This window comes from Centroberyx gerrardi, chromosome 3 (assembly GCF_048128805.1).
Source record: "Centroberyx gerrardi isolate f3 chromosome 3, fCenGer3.hap1.cur.20231027, whole genome shotgun sequence".
Classification (NCBI taxonomy): domain Eukaryota; kingdom Metazoa; phylum Chordata; class Actinopteri; order Beryciformes; family Berycidae; genus Centroberyx; species Centroberyx gerrardi.
In genome coordinates, this window is record NC_135999.1 from 6,958,026 (window position 1) to 6,973,910 (window position 15,885).

Consider the following 15,885-nt stretch of genomic DNA (forward strand, 5'->3'; position numbering starts at 1 on the left):
GGGAGGTAGCTACAGTAGGTGGGACTATGGTGGGTGGGAGAGATATTTGTGTGTACTTTGGGTGTGCACCTCATGTCTTTGCGTATGTATTCTGTGCATGTGTGTGTGTGTGTGTGTATGCTCTGTGACTGCGTGTGTGAGGCGGACTGCTGATATGTTTGTGTTTATTGACTCAGAGAGACGGGCCGTGGCGGCGTACACAGCGGTGTACGGGTGGCAGGGGTCCAGGCTTGGGGGAAACGTGTGTGTTTAAAGTACACACAGGCCTAATTATGCTGATTTAAGCATTCTTGCGGTCCTCCCTCTGGCTTGTGGTGAGTTAACTGGCACAGGGGCGTCCACCGAGCCAGCAGAGAAGAAAATCAACACACAGGGAGAGAGAGGGAAGGGAGAGAAGGGGACAGGCGGAAAGGGGAGCCTAAAGAAAGGGAGTGATAAAGAGAAGAAGGAGAAGAGAGAGAGAGAAAGAGAGAGAGAGAGAAGGTAGTAGTAGGCGGTGATGCAGCGAGAGTGACTACACAGAGAAAAATGTTGTCCCAGACTTTGGTGAAACAGAGGAAAAACATACATCGCCGCCGTCAAACTTCCCGGCAGGTTTTTTTTCCCTCCTCACTTTGGGGTTAAGCGCGCGCCCGCGCCGCGTATTTATTTTTATATTCAGATGTTATGGATTGCTCCGGGAAAAGGCCGTCCCTTTTCCCAGCAAGGGGAATTAATACTGTTTGAATGTTCTCTCCGGAGTCTAAAAGGAGGAATTTTGCGATGGAGTCTCGGGGAGGTTTAGAAGTGAAAATCTGACCACTGCTAAGTAAACAAACTAGGGGATGATTAAAAACTGACCCTTGTTTGTTGACTCTCTTGCTTTCTGGTCTATGTGTGTGTGTGTGTGTGTGTGCGTGTGTGTGTGCGTGCACCTGTCCACATTTTTATGCATATGCATGTTTCGTGCGGTTAGCACTGTGTGTATGAATGTATATATGGATGTTTGTACAGGGTGGAAATACCGGAAAAACCACATGAGAACGGACAGTAACTTTGAAGTAACTAAATCACAATTACAAAGGCGAGTCCAATGAAGTTGAATGCTAATTAGCAGTATATGTCAGCTTTAAAAGACATCTGACAGAGGCATGTGGGTGCACGTGTGTGTGTGCACCTGCCTGCATATCTATGTACATGCACGTAGTATATGGTTAATACTGTGCATGGGTGTATTTGTGCACGTCTTGTGTGTCTTTTTGTCCCTCTCAGACAGAAAATGGAGCTAGACCAAAGCAGCAGTGCCAGCAGCTTGTTTGACTAAGCGGCTATCCTACATCTGCATTATGTCTGTGCTGCATTAAAAATAACCCCAAAAAAAAAACAACATCAACATGGAGGACCACATGAAAGGCCCCGCGCAGGTTTCCTCTGCGGTGTTGTCTAGCAAAATATGATAGAGCCTGCAGAGATTGATGACGCTTGGCCTGTGTGTGTATTCAGGCTGCCTTTCACGCAGGTGATAAAATCCTGCTGGAGCGGCAGGCAGCGCTGCTCAGTGTCTCCGGGTTCATTCCCTCCGGCTCCGCGCGGGAGACAGGCTCAGCCGACACCGACGCTCACATGTGCTCTCCTCTGAAAATATGCTCCCCGTTTCCTCCCTCGCTCCGCTCCTATCTTTCCTCTCTCTCTCTCCCTCTTTCTTTTGCTTTTTCCTACACGTCTGCCTGTCCCTCTGCTCTTTTATCTCTCTCGCTCCCTCTCTCCCGTCCCTCGGCCTCCCCTCTCTCTCTCTCTCTCCCATTAAGTCTCTTACTTCACTCGTCTCTCTTTCTCCGTTTTACCTCATTCTTTCCAGACCCCCACCCCCCCACCCCTCCTCCTCCTCCTCCCCCTCCTCCCCTCCTCCCACCTCCGCTATACTCCTCTCTCTCATTCCCTCAGGAAGAGCCTCAGTCTTATCTGGGATATGTTGGATTTTGGTGAGCTTAAAAGCCACTTTACTAACTCCCTCTCTGCCTCTCCTGAGAACAGGCGCAGGCTATCTGCAGCCGTTCCTCCGCTCGCCAGGCATTGTCCCATGGAATGCTGTTTCACCGGGGCAACTTTTTCCTCCCGATAGCCTCTTTAATGCTAATCCCTTACCTGACTCTCCATCTTCTTGTCTGCCCCCCCACCCCCCCACCCTCCTCCTCCCCCTCCTCCTCCCCCTTCTCTCTTTCTCTCTCTGTTTCTTTTCTTTTCCTCCACTGACTAAAATGCTTGATACGCACATATTGAGTTTCTTTGGTGATGTGAAGGAATGCTAATGTATCATAACCATATTATAGTACTTAGAGGAGGCGAACGGTGCCAAGTGCTATCTGGAGAATCAAAACCTCTGCACGAGTGCCTTCTCCCGCTCTCAGAGTGAAACACGGAGTCCCCATTTTTCTTTTCCCCTGTGGAAAATATATATATATATATATATATATATATATATATATATATTTAGCTGAAAGCCCTCCTAAAATTTGCTCAAACAATGGCGCAGTTGTATTCAATAATGCAATTCTCTGGGAATTGGAAAAGTAGCCTAAATAAAGATGAGGCCAAATCCTACAGTATTTTGCATCTGATTTTTGGTGCAGCCTAAAAGCTTGAATAAATATTGCCTCGCAACTTTTCCTTATATGTATTCCTTTGAAACGGGATCCAGAAGGCCCGCGCATACTGTACAGTCTTGTTTGTAGTTTTTACATGTAGATGAATGTTTGAATATTTTGCAGATCATGGTTTTCCAATTTGAGTGTGATCATTTCAGGTGAAATCAAGATGAAATAAAACACACAAATGCTGTCTTGTAACTGTGAAAACGAGAGATACCGTGTGTGTAAGCGATGAGTGAGTAAAGTAAACGGAATGGAAAGTGTAAATCCAGAAGAGATCCTCCTCACAGGATGTGATCAGACCCTGGACAGGCCCTCCCAGGAGAAGTGTGGTAGGCGAGCTGGAGCGAGGGATTTGCTCGTTTTATTATTAGGGCCTGTGTGTGTGTTGTTGATGGAGCGGCTCCATCCATGTTGACTCACAGAGAGGCAGCGGTGGTGACTACGCTGAGCAGGGGTGTCAGGCTTGGCTGACGGCTCCAGCTCCCTAAACAGCGCTGCAAAGGCAAGCCCTTCTCCGTGTGTGTGTGTATGTGTGTGTGTGTGTGTGTGTGTGACTATGAGTGGTGTGTGCGTGCGTGGATGTGGATGTGTTGGTCTGTGCATGTGTGGCCCATGCTGTGTCGGCGTGTGCGTGTCTACAGTGTGTGTGTGTGTGTGTGTGTGTGTGTGTGCGTGTGTTTCAGCCCTGACAGCCAAGAAGCCTCAGCAGCATCTGACGTGGCAGCTCTTGCTGTTTTCAGTCCAACTCTCTCCTTCTGGCTCACTTTGCTGTGATACTATCTTTTCATACGATCACATGTTTATAAATGGCGACTGACTGGTATTTCATATAAGACCGGCTTCCCTTCGGGTGCATTAGCATGCAGCACATCACTATTCAGCGAGGAAATAAGAATAATAACGCGCTGCCAGCCGAATATTTATGACAGTCATTATGTTTTTTAAAGGACAGCGAGCCATCCACTTCTATTATAAGTGCTTCTTTTTTTTATTTTTTATTTAATGAGACAGCAGGAAAGCTGAGCGGGATGCAGAGTAGAGGAGAAAAAGGAGAGGAGATTCTGGCAGGATTCAATCCCACGCCAGCAAAGGGTACATGTGCTTCCAGATGTATTTCACTTACCTACTACACCACTTCTGGGCACAACTGTGAGTGATTTCGAAGTATTAATACGCCAGATGCAGGCTATTAAGTGATTATCACTCATGCTATTACCATATAGTGTAAAAAAGCATATAGTGTTTTGTTTGAATAAAGCGTTTTAGGCCTATATAAGCAATGGGGAGGCAGGTAATTGCTTTTCACCTAAATGTCCCCGTTTTTTTATAATGTGAGGAATGAAAAAGTGTTGTTGGAATAAATATAAACCTAATTTGGAACATGTATCGTGACATGCAGCGCCGTTTGTGTTTTTCCCTCCCTCGCCTGTTTGTGAGGTGCCTTTTTATCGAGGTGGGTTTCCTCCATTTTATGTCCCTTCTGAGGACATGTACTTATGGCTGTCTGCCTGCGGTGCTGCGGCGCTCCTGAGGTCGCAGCGAGGTGGTAGTTTAGGGCCGGGGAGTCAGCGAGTGCGGTCGCCCGAGGAGATAACTGCACACACACACACACACACACACACACACACACACACACTCTCCCAGAAGACGCCTGTCTGCGCCGTGTGTCTGGCGCTCTTCCCCTGGCCCTCGTTGTAGGACGCGATCTTTAAAAAAGGAAAGCGCTGGTTATGAGATGAGACGCTTTTCCAAAACGATTTAAGTGTTTCCTCTGCTGCGAGGGACGTGTGCGTGCTCGTGTTTATGTGTTTAGGCGTGTGTGTGTGTGTGTGTGTGGCTCTAAAGGCTCTTTGTTTCATGCCTCTTGTATGTGTGTGTGTGTGTGTGTGTGTGTGTGTCCTCTGTTTCTTCCGGCCTGGCATGGAGCTGGCCCTGCAGGAGACGCCACTCAAAAAATGGGCAGGGCGACCTTTAACCCTTACACTGCCAACCACAGGGGCGGGCGTAACCTTTTCCCCCGCCGCCAAAATAAAAGCCCGTCTCGCTTTTAACCCCCAACGCTGTCAAGCATAGCGTAGATTAAGACCCGGCGCCCGTGGAAGCCATTTGGAACAGGCACCTTTTAACCCCGATGGGATCAGAGCGGGATAGGAGCGGCCCGCCCGCTCTTTAACCCTCGCACTGCAGACGAGTCGGAGCACCCAGGCAAAGGCCCAGCTCATATCATGCCACAGGGAGCGGGCACCGGTTAACCCTCGCTATGCCAGCCCGGCGCAGGCAGGACTCCAGCTCGCGCGATAAATGGAATTAAAATCCGCAAGCTTCAGCGTTCCTGATAGGGAGCTCGCTGATGCGGAAATTGGACGCTAGCGTGCCGTGGGTTCGGTTTTCCATCTGCAATGCCACTAACAGTTTTTTTTTCCTTCTTTGTGAGACCTTTGTTTTATTCTTTTATTTATTTATTCATTGGCAGGGAGACAAGATACAGATATTATTTTATAATTAAAAGTCAACACACTAACTTTAATTCATTATCATTCTACCTGTAGATTTGTCAATTCAAATGACTTGTACTTATTCTAGAGATTTTACATGATTCAGACATGCACAATGAGAAATGCGGTACTGAGATGGTATTTGCTCCATTCAACCCTTTTCACACACAGTTATATCTTAATTAGATCTTATATCTTAATCCATAATCGTTTTCAGGTGAAAACCCCGTATCTCTAAAATATCTTTTCAGAAACTAAGAAAAACAGCCTTGTTGTTAGCTTGACGACGATGCATTTTTGAGTTTATCCAATGGGTTTGGAAAGGGTTTGACATTGATTGATTTTCTAATCCTATTGAGGAGCATATAACCCTCCAATTCAAGTTAAAACATTAAAAAAATTATGAAATTGAACAGCAACGATTATATCCTCATGACAAGGATGTGTGGTTTTCAATGCATCTGTGATGTTAGTTTGGGACAGTACGCATCTTGTGTTACTTTTCAAAATGATGTGTAAAAAATGTGCTAAAACGTAACCTGATAACCTGCTGTCCCAAACCGATGCACCCCTTGGTATACATTCCTGTGTGAAGGGAGAGCAATTGTAACTGTGCAGTCGGGAGGAGGATCCTGCCACCTGGCTTCTCCCAAATTATACATTTGATCCTATCATGGTGACAGATGCTATAATGGTTATACAAATTACCGTGTATAAAGATAAAGTATATTTTTAAAGGGAGAAATTTACTGTTATAGACTGACGCAGAGCAGTTGCAGGGATTCATCATGGGAGGAGTTCTCTCCCTTTAAGGGAAGTGCTGGAGCAAATCTGTGTTGATACTAGCTATAGTCAAATGAGCTATGTGGGTGGAGAGCCATCGCCTGCCAGGTGTGTGTCTGTGTGCGTGTGTGTTGGAGAGAGAGAGAGAAAGAGAGGGAGAGAGAGAGAGAGAGAGAGCTCGGAAGGCAAAGGGAGTTTCTGCACTTGCCTGTCTGGCAACGGCCAAGGAATGAGTGTACAAGTTTGAGTCTGGTTGAGTCAAGCTGTGTGAGAGGGAGGGAGGGAGCGAGGAAAGGAGGGGAGAAGGAGTTCCACAGTGAAAGAAGAGCGGGGAGGGAGGGGGGGGGCGGAGGGCGAGATGCTAGAAGATGGATAGCGATGGAGATAGAGAGAACGCACACACACACACTTGCCCAGACTGAGAGGGTGAAACCGCAAACACCGGAGCGAGGGATGGTAAAAGTGCAGCAACAACAATATGGTTAAAAAAAAAGGAAAAGGAAAGAGAGAGAAAGAGAGAGAGAAAGATCGCGGACCAAGAGGTGAAAAGAAAGAGACGAAGGAACGGAGGGGTGGGGGGTGGGGGGTGGTTCTGGGGGGTTGGATACAGAATGAATGTGTGAGTTGGGCTAGTGGTGAGGCATTTGCATAAAGGGTGAGGGCACTCTGCCCGGCTGCGGGGGGAAAAAGGTTGGCATCTCGCCTCGCCGACTGGCAGAGCGAGGACCAGGGAGGAATAAAAGAATGAGGGGGAGAGAGAAAGAGTGAGAGAGAGAGAGAGAGAGAGAGAGAGAGAGGGAGAGAGAGGGAGAAAGTCTCTCAATAGTGCATCTCTTGTGTGTGAGGAGAAGCAGGCCCGGGCTGCTGGCAGAGCGGAGGGCAGAGGAGAGATATCGGGTTCGATTATCTGCTTGATTCCTGCTGTATTTGCGAACCCACGAGGTTCAAAAAGCCCCGGGCCCCTCGCCGCAGCTGTGGGCAGGGCCTGTAGCCGGTGTGCCGCCGTTGGCATGTGCTGACTGGAACGCCGCGTGTAGGTGTGTGTGTGTGTGTGTGTGTGGACTCAGGTTGAGAGTGTATGTGTGTGAGGGGTGTGAGACGGACGCTCTCCTCCCCTGTCGTTAGAGTGGGAAGCTGCCAGGCTGCTCCTGCGCCGCCACCCCCTCCTTCCCCTCCACACACACACACACACACATACATACACATACACGCATATAGGCATGCATAGACACTCACACGCATCCACACACACACACACATCCACCCCGAGTGTCACGCATGCACTGCCCACTTGACCTTATCAGGAATGGCCGCCCTTGTCGAAGGGAAATGCTGTACATTCAGTTTTACTGCAGCGTCCAGGCAGAAAATACCACACCAGCAGTACGTGTGTGTGTGTGTTTGTGTGTGTGTGTGTGTGCGTTTGTGTGTGTGTGTGTGTGCGTTTGGGAGGGGCGGCTCAGCGACGTATCATCTGTAGCCACTGTGACGCTAGAAACCCTCGTAATGTAAACACACATACTGTACACATGGAATATATGAGTTCACTTACACACACTGTATGCCCACATGTAATCCTATATCGCCCGTCTAGCTTCACTCACATGCTGAAATGGTTGTATCAAATCATTGTTTGTCAGTCAAACAGCGGCAGAATCTCCTAATTTAGTTTGAGCTTTATGATTTTGCCCAGGTTTATTTATACCAGTATCCCTCAAAGAGCCTTTCTTTCTAATTGGCTGCGCTGTTATCAAGATCACCGCTCAGTTTAGGACTCATTAACAGGAGTTAAATGTACAATATTTGACATTCAGTTCCCACAATGCATTTTGGTATAAGCAGTGTATAGGCTTTGAACGGTTGTCACCAAAACACCCTACTGCAAAGTGAGAAAAAGCAATATATTCAACAATTGATGATCACAAAATGTATTTTTTGGCTGTTAAAATTGAAGTTTGGGATCTAGTTTCTTGTGAGGTTACAGTTAAGTTTATAATTAGCTTTTAAGGTGGAATTCTGGCAAATTGAAGCCCTGCAGATCAGCAGGAGTCACAGAAAAAAAACCATGCAAACCTCAAGAAAATGCTAGTTGAATAAATTTGGGAGACTTGGAATAAAAAGCAGAACGAGCCCTCGATGTTATCTTTGATGTGCTTACATTCGAGGCTGAAATAGTCTGCCCAGACTGAATCCGGTGCACAAATTTTCGAAAGCATATTTGAGTATAATTTTCCCCAGGTCTGCCGTCATGTCAGGAGCCCCGGCTCGCTATCAGTCCCTGTGTCTCTGGAGCTGTTTAAAGCACGCTCGCTCTGTCTTCCTCTCTCAGCCTCATGCCACAAATGGCTTCCAGACTTTCACACATAGTAATGCTTCAGTGTGTAAACAGGCGTAATTACAAACGATGCACAGACACACTTTTAACATCAATCTGCGCCGATGGGGGGGGAGGAGAGGGATGGGGGGGGGAAAGAAGGAAAGTTTTTTCCTCTTCCAGGGAATAGAATGGATGAATAGGTTGGAGCTGGATGGAAATGGCAGCACTGGCAGTGAATAGAAGAAGTTCAGGAGGAAGATTTTAAGGGGAACGGTGTGTGTGTGTGTGTGTGTGAGAGAGAGAGAGGTTGAATGAGAGGCTGAAAGAGGAAGAGAGAAAGACACTTATTTTTTTATATTTGCATGAGAGTTTCCAGGGGAATAGTAGTTCATGTCAGCTTGTCCTTAATTCTTCTCTGTCCCTGAGGCTTGTGAGGTTGCTAACCCATCACCTCTTAATGGCAGGGTGTTACTCACCGCCAGGCTGGCCCGCTCTGTGCACCTTACTTTTCCTGCGCTCCTCCTCACGGGAAGAAAACACGGAAACTTGGCTCGAGCCGGAGAAACTTTTTTCTCCTCCTCTGCTTTTCTTTTTTTTTTTCTCTCTCCTTCCTTTCTTTTTCTACACAGAGTGGACTAAAATGGCAGCATGCCTGTGCTTCATGTGAATGCTCCGAGGTCCCTGTTTTGTGCAAAGTTTAGAAGAGTGTGGTGAGGTTTTTTTTTTTATTTTGTATATTTTTTTTTTTCAATGTTTGATTTATATGCAAGGCACGGACAGTTCAAGAAACTTTGGACAGATTATTCTAGGACATGAGTGATCCAAACACACACATGCACACACACACACACACACACACACAGAGGGAAAAATAGCTCAGGTCTCTCACACTCTTTCCCTTACATCACCACACAGTACCTGTCAATATGTGATTTTACACAGCAGATGTCAAAGTCAAATGCCAGTCGTGACATGTCCTAACGCTATATAGCCTTTATCAGCTCTGCAGGTTTAAAAAAGCTGCCTCTCTCTCTCTATGTGTGTGTGTGTGTGTGTGTGTGTGTGTGTGTGTGTGTGTGTGTGTGTGTGTGTGTGTGTGTGTGTGTGTGTGTGTTGCCATCACCTGTCACAGGAGCGTCTTGATCGGATCAGGCGTTTCAGAGTTAGGAAAAAGCGCATGATTGGGACTAGACTAATTTAATTTCCTCCGACAAATCTGGCCTGCACAATCAAGTTCTTGGAAGCGGGTTTTCCGACTTAAATTTAGGATTAGCCTCTTCCTTTTCAGTGACATGAACACCAGAGCTGGCTGAAACAAACAGCGCTGCTGAAGGAGCACAACAACAATAATGTCTGCATGGGTTTGCTGTTCTTCAGCTAATTTGAGAAAAAGAAAAAAAGACTATTATAATTATTATTATTAGCCTATTGACAGTGGATATAGGCTATATATTTTCTCATTATTTCAGCGTGATTATCTACAATTTACACAGTTCCTAGACCATACAGTGACTGTAACAGTAAAAAAACAAAAATACACAGTAATTGGATTTCATCACTACAATATTTAGATTTTGTTTTATTAAAACAGCCAAAATTAAATATTTCGATTAAAATTATATTTAAGTCACAATTTAGATTAAATGCTGTCCTTTTGTTTTAAAACGAATTTCATATGTGCACATTAAAATTAGGCCGAGGGCCTGTTGTATGCTTCACTGCATTGTTTTACAGAGGCAACTATTCATAGGCTTTAGATTTTGGAAATGTTTCTTAGGCTAATTTATGTTTGCAGGAAAGTTTTTAAATTAACTCCTTAGACTGTCAAGAAATTCAGATAATTTAGTTCATGTTGATGGTAATATGACAATAGCATGACCTACTATAATATCAATAGGAAACACGTACGAGGTGCGTTCATTCATTTATTCTATTTTAAATGAACAAAGCCTATTGTAAGGTTATTTACTCACTGAGCGTGGATTTTTTTTTTTTATTTCATTCTATATTATTTATTTTTATTTATTTATGTACTTGCTGGAATTATTATTTAACAGTGTGTTAATTGGCAATTGATCAGTTTATCATTATTTTAGTCAAGATAATGCCTAAAGTCTAAGTGTTGTTCAGGATTTGCGTGTCTGCAACCCATCAGACCACTAAAAGGAAAAATGTAATGCCATGCTGACTCACAACCAAGGCGTCCTCACCAAGCAGGATGTGGCAGCAAATAGATTTATGATCTGATCTTGCTCACCCACATTTCCAATCTAGATGTCAGCACTTAGGCATTTATTTGCGTAGAGTAAGTAAATGTCACTAATATCTGTAGGCTAAGTAAGGCCTACACCTATTCACAACACTATGGTAAACAGGCCCAGGTTCTATTTTTATCTGTGCAAGTATAAGACCCGGGGAGGTATTGGAGGGTGAACCTTTACCACCTTTATATTTAACTCACCTCAAAAATGTTTATGAGGTAAATTCATAGTAGGCTACAGATAATAAGCAGCATCAAACCGATCTATCTTCTATGTATAGGCCTATATAGTCCTTTAATTAAAACAAAAATAAAAAACACACATTAATGCATTTGTGCATATATATTTCACCCACCTTTTAACTTTCCACAAGTTCCCTCCGTAAACTTTTATATTACCAGTTTGACTTTTAGGATTAATTTTGACCCATTCAGCCTAATGTAGCCCTGGCGGGACAGACCACGGAGGTTCTATATTAACGGACAGACAGACAGCACATAGGCTATTTTGACTAGCAGAGTGGATGCTGAGCCGCTCTGGACGTCCACATATTAACTATATTGAGGCAGTTTTACTGACAAGAACGAGACATTTTACTTATTTTACCGGACAAGAAACACAAAGAGAAAAGCAGAAAGACGTTACAAACACCGTCCATCAAAACCAATCCGACTAGCTGAGAGAGAGAGCGGCGTTAGCCAAAACTGCACGGTAGGGAGAGATTATAATTTACTGGTTTTAACGGTGACTGGGGTATTTTCCCCTCGGTAAGGGTTTTATTTTTTATTTTGTTTTAGAAATTTAGGAAATTGTGGAAGTTTTGGAAAACAAACTATAGGCCATTTCATGCTCAGACCATTGTGAGAGAGCATTTTTTTGGCAGGAGACTCAGGTAGGCTGTGTGCTCCATTTAAGATAGAACACTTTAACGCGTGCAGGCCGGAGAACTTATTTTAGCCAAAGCTACGGCTTTAATTTAATTGGGTTGTGTTTTTAAAATAGTCTGAAGGCGGTTCGTTTAGTTCATTTTCAGCGTTAGGGCCTGCCGTGAGCATGCGTCCGCAAATAAGTGGACCTTTTTTAAAACAAGGATTAGCTTCCCATTTTAACAAATGTATTTTTAGACCATGTTATCCAGTTGTATAAGAGTAATGTGTGTTTAATTGTAGCGCTGTCAGACTGTTTCCTCAAGTGACCTGTTAACCTCCGCAGTGAGCCTGCAGCCTATGTTGGTGTGATAACGTGTGATTTTATGCAAAGCAGTGGCTGTTAAGTCAGTTTGATAGCCTATAGCTTATATAAATAGCTCCTGGAGATTTGGGTTTAATTCAACAATAGGCCAGGTTTTATATGGGCTCCCATTCTTTTCCTTTGTCTCTCTTTTTGGCAGTTGCCACCCCAAGCGTGGCCCTCTTCTTAATAAAAACTGTGGTGGTTTTCATTTCTTTCCTCCTCTCTCTCTGTTATACCCCGGGCCTGGCTCTGTCAGGCCAGGAGGGGAGATTGTCTTGCCCAGCCTGGCGAACAAAGGTCACCGTTTTTAGAAAGAGGGAGCATGGCATGCAGAGATAAGATGAGCTCCCAGTCCAACTATTGCAGAACAGATACCTACACAGTCCAGAGGCCGAGGCCCGCAGCCCTGCCACCTCCCTGCCTGCCCAGAATAACTTTGGGCAAATAGAACAAACCTTCCCTAACAAGCTAAAAGAAATGTGGGTTTGAAAATTTATATAAATTGGAGGCATTAAATGGTAGGGTGCCACATAGACTCCTTTCTTGGCCAAAATCATAAAAGATTTTGCCTCAACTGCAAATTGTGCACAGACCTTGGTGATTCATGTGCAGCCTTTTTTATGCTGCTGTATATAATTTTGCATTCGGTCCAGTTCATGATCATAATAGGCCTGGCAGCGGATTTAACTAAGTGATTTAAAAAAAAAATGAGGCTTTGTTGAAGGATTACGTTTTTATATACAAATAGTATTTGGTAAATAATATGGATTAAATTGTAGATTCAAAATCCTCTTTTCATTATATGAAGAGTTAATGAGAGTTTTGTTACTGAAAAAAAAATCCAGAGCTGGAAGCACAAAAGACAAATATGTTGCTAGTTTGAATGGACAAAGGAGCGGTTTGGATTTCCCTGATAATAATCTTGTTTATTATTATTTTGCCGGTTTGTGATTGCGTGATGATATAGAGGAAGAAGACAATAATATTGGAGTCTTGACAGCTGTTGGACACGTATCGCCACTCTCCTTCCTCTGCCTCCCGCTCATCAAAAAGTCCAGCTCCCTTTAGTCTTTCCAAATAAGTCACCAACACACCTCAGTCATTATTCCTCAAAAACAGGAACAAACACACACATCCCCTTTACTCTAAGTCCATCTCCTCATGTTCCCTTGCCCATATTTTTTTTTCCTCACCACCGCCATCTTCTCTCATTCCCACATTTTTCACATGTTCCAGTGTGGCTGTGTGAGGCAGGCGTATGTTAGCATGAGCAATCGGCAGCCGGCCCGGCTCGGCCTGGTCCAGATGGGGTCTACATCCCCCCTCCCCTAGCGGTAGCAGCGAGGAGCCAGTCAGCCAGCCAGGCAGCCAGCTAGCCAGCTACCTATCCATCCAGTTAGCCAACCAGTCATTCACCCAGCCAGCCAGTCAGCCAGCCAGCCAAACAGCCAGCCTGCCAGCCAGCGGAGCAGCCAGTCGTCCAGGCTGTGGCTCCTCTGTCAGACAGGGACAGGGGGAGCAGGCCGGGCTAAATCTGATGGTCCTGGGAGCCAACCAGAGGACTCTGGCCTTTGTAGGGCGTTCACACAGACAGTCCGTCCCACTGCACAACGGGGGGCTTCAACCCACAATCAAATGGCCGGGCCCTCAACTTCGCCAGAATGACAAGTTAGCTTTTTGTGGCTGCCCGCTGCTTCCATTCCAGTTTTGACAATGTCTCTGTAATTCCTTTGAAGCTGATTGACTGATTTATGTAATTTAGACGGCACAAATGACCAAATGTGTTTTTATTTTTGTAAACTGGAAGAATGACATTTGAACGCACTTCTAATGAGAAGAAGATATTTATTTCATAACAAGCCAGCACCGAGACATAGCAGTTTTTTGACAAATATATCAGATTATATCAAATTGATCCTCGGTGAGTACTTAATTTCCTTTGTGTCTCGGATATTTTTCCCATGGAGCATTGGGCACAGCTCGTCCCGCTGAGGTCACGAGGGTCAGCCAATGAGGACGAGACACAGTGCTTGCCAGGGCAGCTATACAGCCCTGAACTCCCTCGCTTTCTTCTGCTGTCCAGTCCCAATCATGTTTTATTGTGTCCTTTATAATGCAACACTTGATGAAAATATAGGGAATTTGCATGCTGTGACAGGAAACTACAGTATAGAAAAGAGAGGAGCGTTTCGCCAGTACAAAGAGCAGCATATTTGACCGATTCTGAAAGCATTAAGCTGAGCTTTCTGAATCACAGGGAAGGGGTATAGCCTATTTTGGGGAAATGTAATATCCGCTTGCCTTCATAAACAGCTTAACATGTATAGGCTACTTACATGAAGCTCTCTGCCGCAGCAGTTTCAGTTGTCATTGTCCACTGAATCCTGTCTCTCACGCGCAAACCGGATTGCTGTCTAATTTGGTAACAGAAACTTTTAATGTGTTTCTGTGTCTGTGCTGTTGGGGTTGTTAAAAAAGAGAAAGAGAGAGAGAGAGGGCCAGTTTGGATGTGAGAGTGCATTTTGAAACAGGAGAGCATGTTTTTGGATGGTATTTTTTGTTGGGGGGTAACGGGCTCTTTCTCTCCCCCCCCCCCCCACCCCCACCCCCCCTCTCTTTGTTTGTGTGGTAAATCCAGGAGCAGCTGCTGGTCTGAGGGTCTAGTGGGATTTTGGGCCTGTGTTTTCTCATGCCATCCCGTGCCAAGGTGGTGTAACGCGAGCAGAGAGAGAGAGAGAGAGAGAGAGGCAGAGGGAGGGAGAGGGGGGAGTTGTTTCTGGAGGGGGAGGGAGGGAGGGAGGGAGGGGGGGGGGATGCAGTTGGAGAGCGAGCTGGTTTGTTGGGATGGTAGTGACCGTGCTGGTGACGAAGGCGGAGGGGGGGGGTGGGGTGGGGGGGGTGGGGGCATGGGGGGGCTGTAGAAGGCGGGTGCTGTCTGGATTGGATGCATGTAAAATTAATATCCTCTGGACTTTGCCTTTGCACTAGATTGGAACTTGTCTATTTGGCTAATGACGTGCCTTCTGCCTGCGCCACACACAATCCCCGTCTCTCCCTCCCTCCCTCCCTCCCTCCCTCTCGCTCTCTCTCTTTCTCTCTCTCTCTCTCCACTACCAGCCACCAACCAACCAACCAACCAACCCCCCCCACCCCACCCCACCACCCTCCACCCCTCCCTCTCCCTCTGCCATCTCTCTCTTCCCTCCCTTTCAGTGCTGGGAGCGTGCGTATTGGCTGGGCTGTTTGAGACTCGGTGCCAAATAGGTGGGCCCTCTGCGTGTTGGCACAGACTCAGTCAATGGTTAGAGAAGGAAAGTGGAGAGGAAGAGAGAAAGAGAGAGACAGAGTTGGAGAGAAAGAGGGGGAAAAAAGAAGCTGCACTCGGGTTTGCCAGCGGTCGTGCACACTCTTCCAACATTGATTCGGTCCTCTTGTTTTGTTTTGTTTTTTTTTTTTCTTCTTCTCCTCCGTCCGCACCCCCCCTTGTCCGACTCTCTCACTCCCTCTCCGTGAGTCTTATGCAGAGCCTACAGAATTGAACCAATAGCACGCGCCGCTTTGCCAAGCTTTTTTTTTTTTTGTTTTGTTTTCTCATGAAGATATTTTTTCCTTCACATTTTTGCAGGCGAACAAAGAGGCTTGTTTAGGTTTTTGACAATTTTGTCCTCTTTTGCTGAAATATTTGTTTTATTTTCTTCGTGTGCATGCAACTCTCATCTTTTTTTTTTGGAGAGAGAGATTGTTTCCTGCACTCTCCTTCTGTTGTGCTCTTGAACAGCACCTCTCCAGCAGCTCCTGCTACAGTACCTCCTGTGTTCCTGTGCTGGTATTACACTGCACCCCCTTGGCCTGTCTCCTCTTTCTCAGCTTTTTTCCCCCCTGCTGCTTTTATTGGACAGTTTCTCAGCCTTCCTCTTTGCTTATTTTTTTATTTTTATTTTTTTTACATTTTTTTCGTCGCTCTTTTGTTTTCTAATATTATTGGCAACATTATTTGCAGCACCTTTTGACTCAGCAATCCAGTTACTGAACTGGTGGTGCATTTTTAGGTTTCTTTTCAATCGGCGGGGTGAATTTATGATGAGAGAGCAAAATGGTAACTACCATGTTATACTTTTATCTTGTTTTCTCCACTTGTGTTTTGTGATAACTGTTGTTATTGGGTA

At 45.4% G+C, this 15,885-nt stretch overlaps 2 protein-coding genes across 7 annotated transcripts in view; one reads left to right on the top strand and one right to left on the bottom strand.

Moving 5' to 3' along the window:
• LOC139922973 (forkhead box protein D2-like) overlaps window positions 1-15,885 on the bottom strand; it is a 245,148-nt gene that overhangs the window by 87,986 nt on the left and 141,277 nt on the right. The window lies entirely within an intron of this gene.
• nfixa (nuclear factor I/Xa) overlaps window positions 1-15,885 on the top strand; it is a 100,787-nt gene that overhangs the window by 9,374 nt on the left and 75,528 nt on the right. The gene's annotated exons all lie outside the window — the stretch shown is intronic.